The following is an 8,151-nucleotide window of genomic DNA, read 5'->3' on the forward strand; positions in this document are numbered from 1 at the left end:
TCCTGCCTCTAGACCCTGTCAAAGCAGGTCATCAACCGAGTAGGGTGGAGAAGCTCTGAATGTCGCAAAGAGTAGCCAACAAAATAGAATGGAGGTGGAGCAAAGGAAAAATTACTAACCACATACTTTACAAGAGTGTCACACGAATATATATAAACTGTATGCTTATATGTTGTAACAAAATAATATTTCCATTACAATAATAAAACAAGTATGTTATAGAAAACTAGAAATATACTGTTAAAAAATTCTCTAATGCTAAATTGCCCTTGTAAGTGAATATTTTTGGCATCAATGTAATATGCATCCATATTTCCAGTTATTTAAGGTTTTGAAGATGAATACAGAAAATTGCATAGTTGCAAACAATAACATTCACCTTAGCTCTTTTAATATCGACAAGACTTAGTTTTTCTAAGTAATCAAAGGCCAGAGACAGACAATATGAAATACAGAAAATATTTCATAAGACATACATCTTTGCCTCCTGGGCTGATTACATAAAATATAAAGAAAAACCTTTTATAATCTTTTATTAAGACCAATCATCTAAGATATTCTATGATGTTATGATTTCAACAGGGAAATTAAACATGACTTTAACAGAGACAAATTCTATGATTGCATTCTATGATTTTTATAAGAATGAAGTTAAACTCTAGTTTTGCGTCAGCACATTATTGAGCAAGTCTGGCAAGTAGCTGGGGTTCAGGAAACCTTCCGAACACTGAGGATGCCATCAGAAAACCTTAAATGTTGGCGGTGCTGAAGCTCCCACCCCAAATGCTTCTTGGGGAAATTCCTCAAAAAGTCCCTGGACTAAAATTTTTCTTCACCCTGAAGAGCTCCTCCCCATTCTTTGATCCTCTCCATTCTTACACTATTCTCTCCATCTTCAAACTGAAAGAATCATCTCCCTCTTAGGACTCAGTAGCAATTTACTGTTCCTTTTCTATGCACCTAGCCCTTTCCTACTTTACATTTACATTGCCTTAATTTGTGGTCCTCTAACAGAGAGAGACCACCTGGGTGCAGGGACTTATGTTACCTACTAGTGAGTCTTCCAGGAGATTTTCATAGAGCCAATCCCCAATAAATGGTATGCCTGAGTCTCTGTTGGTGATTTGCATTCTTCACGAATGAGAAGGTGTATCTTTCTCCCTGTCTTGATGACTCACCTTGTATCCATGTACAGAACCAAACAAGAGGCAGAGAGGAAACTGTGGCAATTCCTCAAGGGAAGCTTCAGGCAGAGCTAAGCACGGAGCAGAGTCATCCCTAAAGAACTTGATTCTTCCCCAACTGTAAGTAGGGTGGTGTTTTCCCAAACTTTAGTCATTCACGTTCCTCAGTCATGTGTGCCATTGTCAGCATGCCACCTAGAATGCGGCTTACTTAAGTCTCAAAATCAATTTGCTTATTTGAATTAAGAAAGAAACCTTCTGAAGCTACTATAAATGGGAGAAAAAGGCATTATTTGCTCCAACTTGAAGATGACCATAAGCAATAAAAAGTAGGCAGTGGATAGTAAAATACACACAGGTCATGACTAGTCAGGGCACTTGAGGGTTTTGTTTTTTGGCATTTAAGTTTAGAACTGTCTTCTTTTTGTTAAACATCTTCTCTTGATTTGAAAGGAAGAGTAGCAAGTGCTAGAAACAAAGATCTAAACCAAAGTTTGACTTTCTCCTTGATGTACTCAGAAGGTTGGAAGAAATTTGATAGCAAGTCTTTGATAGGATGAATAACGCCCCCCCCCAAGTGTTCTAACTCCAGAAACCTGCAAATGTATTCCCTTATATGACAAAAGAGACCTTGTAGATGCGATTAAGTAAAAGAGGTTAAGAAACTTGAGGTGAAGAGTTTATTCTGGGTAACCTGAGTGGGCCCAATGTAATTATAAGGTCCTTGTAAGAGGGAGACAAGATTGTCAAGGTGCAACATGACAATGAAGCAACCTTGGAATGCAGAGTCCAGGAATGCAGGCAGCCCCAAAGTCTGGGAAAAGCAAACAAACAGATTCTCCATGAAGTCTCCAGAAAGAATGTAGCCCTCCCAACGTCATGAGCTTTACATTTCTGATCCTCAGAACTGTACAAGAATAGACTTATTTGATTTTAAGCCACTAACTTTGTAGTAATTGTTTACAGCAGTCATAGGAAATAAATACAGACTAACATACTACAGGATTCAATGACATTTAATACCACGCATGTGTATCAACTAAAACATCTCACAGCCCCCCATGTGTATAGCCCACACTTGGGGAAACACTGCCCAGTAGCCTCTACTAGGTCATGGGGGAAATGCTATCCATCGTCTAAAGCAACTGCAGAAGAATTTAGGCCCAAGGCAGTGGAGCTGGTTGCGAAGAGGACAGCTGATTATAGGGGAGGCTCTGCTTGGTCAGTGCCCTGTTTCCTCCTCTACTCTGACCTCCCTTTATAGTGAGTGTAGCATCCAGCTGAGACTTCACTCCTGAATCAGCCCTGCTTCAGCAACTGGACTCGGTGCTGAGGTAGGTCAGAGCAATGGCTCCTTCTGCTACTGAATTGCACTGCCTATTCTTTACATTACAATAGGCTTGGGAATGTTTCATTAAATTAGAAAAATGGTTTATTTTGTTCTTGTTCAATTACAAAAGTTAAAATCTGTCTTTTAGGGACAATTTAGAAAATAGAGAGAAACTGACAAAGAACATGATAAATAAACAATATCATCACCACTAAGAGAAAATGGTTTATTCGATTAATATTTTGATATATTTCTCTCTGGTCCATTTCTGCTCATGTCCATCATAACTTAAAAATATTCAATAAATATTATTTAGTAGGCACCATTTCTCCATGAAAATACAGAGTCTGGCAGAAGTAAGGCCTGCTTGAGTGTGGTCGGTAGGGTGGTGATATGGGTGTAATAATTTATAGTTTTAATTTGAACATGTCACCTAAAATATCATATGGTGTGCTTGAGTGTGATGTTATTGTGTTACAGAGTTACATGCTTAAGGTTTTGTAATAAAAGATTTGTGCTGGACCTTGTACATTATGAAAGATTTAGCATTACCTGTACTATGTATCTGCAGCATATTGTAATGACTGACTAGTATTCCAGTTTTTCATTCTGGTTCTTACACATATTTTTGCTCACCACTGATGGCTTCTAGAAATAAGTTTCTGAATTTATATTTTTTATGCATATGGCCAAATTTTCCACCAGAGAGTTTACATTTAAAAAAAAAACACTTTTTCAAGGGACTTAGTTGCAAATTGGAGTAAATGAAAAAAGAGAGGAAATAAGTGGTAGCAGTTTTGGGGAAAGAGCAAGACGAATCCTTTGATGTCATGTTTCATGTGATAAGGAAGAGAGTGCTGCCTTCCCCCTGACCTGATAGAGGAAGAAGAGGGCAAAAACAGGTGCTCTGGAAATGGGCTAACTTCTTAAAGGGGAAAAAAAAGTAAGGAAGAATTTTCCGAGGGGTATTTAGACAACGGTATAAGCTCTTTTGGTGTCAGTGTCTTCAGGCTGCAGAAAGATGTAGCAAATGCACGTTCCTCATTATGGCAAAATATGAAAGGTCATTTTTGGTCTTTGCCAATTTTAGAAAAAGTCCCATAGTGTACACTCAACCAACAATAGATTTGGTTGGTTTAATCACATTGTAATTAAAGACAATCACATTGTGAACCTTAAAGAAAATCTCTGGCCCTGGCTGGTGTAGCTCAGCGGATTGAGCTCGGGCCTGCGAACCAAAGGATCGAGGTTCGATTACGAGTCAGGGCACATGCCTGGGTTGCAGGCCAGTTCCCAGTTCCCGGCAGGGGAAGCACAAGAGGCAACCATACATTGATATTTCTCTCCCTCTCTTCTTCCATTCCCCCTCTAAAGATAAGTAAATAAAATCTTAAAAAAAAAGAAAATCTCAGCTTTGGTTGTCTACATGGATTGTTAGATGGAAAACTCCAATAACTCACTTGCTAAGTGTTATCATGGGAAGGCCCACAACAGCCAGAGCAGCTGAGTGCCAGGCCAGGCAGCTTTGCCTAAACCTCATCAGCAAACTGGCAACTACTAACACACACAGCCTGTTGTCAGGATTGCCTGGGCACCTTTCTGTTCTAACTGAAATATGAGGTCGAAAATTTCCAAGTAATCAGCTTTATGGGCATTTTTCTCCTCCACATACCTACAGACTGATGTTAAACTTTATGGTAAAGATGCTGACAGTCAATAGCAGCAACATATTAAGTAGCTTCTAGGTGCTGGGTCTGATGCTGTGCTCCCACACATACATTATACTTGGGCTTCACAACAATGCTGAAAGGAAGGTATTTTTATCATCATCATCATCATCATTATTATTATTTGGGTAAATCAGAAAACAGTCCAAGGGTCCACAGCTAGTGAGAAGCGTGGTTGGGATGTGAGCCCAGGTCTGTCAGATTCCACTATTCTCTGTTGCTCTCGTAGGTGGGACTCCATGCCAGGTGCTGTCAGTGGTTGGAAGCTTCATGGTATTTCCAGGCTCCATAACTAAACCAACACATCCTGGTGCTTGCCCCTTTAATGGCCCTGGGAAAAAATTTATAAGCAAACAAGGATGGCTAGAGTCTTTTAGGATCCTGATTATTCCAGCTTTTATGACTCCCAGCCTTGAAAGAGCAGAAAAAATGTTTTCCTTCCATAGCATTCAGGACAGTGTTTATAAGGTTTCTGAATTTTCTGTTATTGTTTATTTTGATCTGTTTTGTTCGTATTAATTAATTAAGGGGTGTGTATTAATGTGAATAGGCTGCATATTCCCTGTTGGAAACAGGTACCGGGCACACTACCGACAATTAAACACACAACGCAAAGAAGGAAGCCTTGGAGAGAATCTTGGAGATAACATATCAGATAGTGATGCCATATCAGATAATGATAACATATCAGATAGTGGCAGAGCTAGACAGGCGGCCTGCTGCTTTGTCCTGGCCATGGAGAGACTCCCAAGGCAAGAAGGCATAGGGATGAGGAGCAACCTCTGAATACAGAGACACTTGCCATCTAATTCTTTTAGAGAGGGACAGTGACAATTGCTAGGACATCTCCTGAATAATAATGAGGTGATAGAGGGGCCTCTCTCTTGATTCTACTTTCTCTTGACTCTTTTCATTTCACACTGCCCCTGCTTGGCTGAGCCCTCGTCTTGCTGAAGCTGATCTCAAACACTCGGGCAGGTTGTTTTTTTCTTCTGGGTCTGCTTTTTGTTTTTATTGTTACAGCTGACATACTATATTATATTAGCTTAAGGTGTCCAACATAGTGATTAGACATTTATAAAACATACAAAATGATCACCTGGATAAGTATAGTACCCACCTGACACCATACCTAGTTATTAGAGTATTATTGACTGTATTCCCTATGCTATGCATCTCCGTGACTACTCTGTAACCAATTTTTAACTCTTAATCCTCTCTTCTTTTTCACCTATCCCCTAATCTTCTTCCCATCAATTTGTTCTCTGTATGCATGGTTTGTTTCTCTCTTGTGTGTTTATTTTGCTTTTTAGATGCACATATATGTGAAGTCATATGTTATTTTTCTTTCTCTGACTTATTTCACTCAGCACAACACCCCAGGTTCATCCATCCTGTTGCAAGTGGCAAGATTTTATTTTTTATGACTAAGTAATATTCCATTGCATACATGTACCACTTCTTCTTTGTCCACTTGTCTATCAATGGACACTTAGGTTGCTTCCATATCTTGGCTATTACAAATAATGCTGCAATGAACATAGGGGTGTATATGTCTTTTTGAATTAGTATTTTGGATCTCTCAAATAAATATCTCTGGGCCTGTTTTACCTGTAAAATAAACCACAGAACGGCTAGGCTTTCGTCAACCTCAATATGTTATCTTCCTATAAATGCCATCATTCCCAAGATCAGAGCTGAACAACTGTGCGCTCTGCACCCTTCCAGCCAGGGAAATTCCAGCCTCTGCCCATTCATGTCTTTGGTGAACCTTCCCATGGTGTGTGGTGCTTCATGCTGCTCTTTGTCTGACTCAAACCCTAAATTTGAATCCACTTAAACCTGACTCTCCAACAAGTGCTCCAGGGCTGAAATAATACCCAACCATTTCTCTATAATGTCCATCAGAAATTCTCAAAATCTCAAAGGGTAACAAGTAAGTAGAAATTTTCTAATTTTCTAAAGGAACAACTATAATGTCAGAGAACAGATTATAGAAACCATTTTATCTAGTGATTTTAAATGTAAATTTCGAAGACAAAATTTAACTGATACATTGGCAGACTCCTTGATGCTCTTCTGCAGAAACCAAGCTTCCACAAAACACTGTTTGAAAACGACCAGTGTGGGCCCAACTAAATTTGAGAGATTCCAAGGCCTAGAGGGGCAAGTATCCTCCCTACGATCCTACAAGTTGCCACCAAGGGACCCTGGACCTCACTCCTGTTCCAGTGCCTTTGCCACTGCACCTGAACGCCTCATTAACCAAGTTCCTTTTTCATTGGTGGGGTTTCAGGCCTTTCAGGCTTTTTCATAATTAGGGGAAGAAAGATGTTTGGGACCAAAGTTACTGACTCAGGTAGCTCCTAAATTAATGATCTACTTTTCTGGATAAATTAATCCTACATTTGATTATGATCAGGTTTCTTTATCTACCTAAACTTACTTACAAGTCTTAGATCACTCTAAGTTCAACCTGCATACTTCTTCTACTGGTTTATGACCGGTTAAAAAATTCTAAGATGCTTCTTTCTCTAAGGCTATTACTCAGATGTCGTCAGTCTGCAATCATGAGGCCAGATACCCTGCTCCAGTAACCACGAACCAGGGTCAGGCTCTGGAAGGAGCTGAGAGCCAGTACTCAATCCAGGGCTCTTTTGAGACAGCGACTACTTTGATGCTCTGATTTTCCTTCTTTGGTGTAATGTGCTCACAAAAAAATATCCTTCCATTGGGCGCCATCACATTTCCAGTTATGTTTCATGTCCTCCAGATGACAGATTGATGTTTAAAGATGTTACCAGATCCCTGAGGTTTGAAGGGACCTCCAAGTTAGACACTCTGATTTCTGCTGTTCCCTTTATTTCACCAAAATGCACCCCACTAGAGATTATGTCTAGCTAGCTCTCTGATTCTTTTTTTGGATTAATTCTTCCATGACAAATATCTTCCTTCATGATTTGCAAACATATCCTGTCAATTCATTTCAAATTTTCTTTCTTTTTTTGGTGCATCCTTTTGGAAACCATTTTGATGATAAGAATAATGAACCTATTAAAAGATGAAACATTAGGAATGCCAATCTTGAAACCCCTAAAATAACTTCCCCCCCCCAACTGCTAAGTGTACTTAGAAAGTTATTTTGCTGCCCTTGAAGCAATGGTGGAAGTTCAGGCCTTTTGCTGCTGTTCTCATGTCTCTGTTATCTCTTGATTGAGTGACTTGGATGCTACATCTCACTAAACCATGGAAAGTTCTATTTATCAGAGTATTTGCAAAATGCCTCTGTGGGTGGCATTAAGTGATTCGCTGACCTACTTGGCATCATTCAGACCAAATCCATGTGATCTTATTCTCTAGGCTTTGCTGTATTTATTTGTTAAATTTACCCCATTTTTATGATACTTAATTGATGTTTAAGTCCACTTTGAGATGAAAGAAAACTAAACGAACACAAACCATCATTAGCAGTTGTAGAAATGAGTAATCTGCTTGTTTGTTTCATCAACCCCTGTAGTTTCTCCTAATATAGTTTTAAAACCTCAAAGAGGTAGTGGTTGTTATAAATTGGCATTTTATTACATTTTTGGGCACTGGTGGATAAAGGGAAAACTTTAACCCTAAAAAGCCCAATCTTATTTCACTGCCTGGGATCAAATTCCTCTCTGGGGAAGGAGCCAAATTGGAACAATTTGTGTCACAGGGATTAAAGTTTCTCTCCTTGCAAGCAGGATGTCTGTGAGCACCAGACACATCAGCCCCCAAACCCATCTCTTCCTCAGAACTATTTGGTTCACCTGATAAAACAAAATTCCCTGGCCTCAAACCTGGAGAGTTGGCTACAGTTGGTCTAGCATGGGAACTGAAATCAGCATCATCAATCAGATGATTCTCAGTCTGATTTCCTTAA

This window comes from Sturnira hondurensis, unplaced genomic scaffold (genome assembly GCF_014824575.4).
Source record: "Sturnira hondurensis isolate 20B ecotype Veracruz unplaced genomic scaffold, ASM1482457v3 Scaffold0005563, whole genome shotgun sequence".
Taxonomy (NCBI): Eukaryota; Metazoa; Chordata; class Mammalia; order Chiroptera; family Phyllostomidae; genus Sturnira; species Sturnira hondurensis.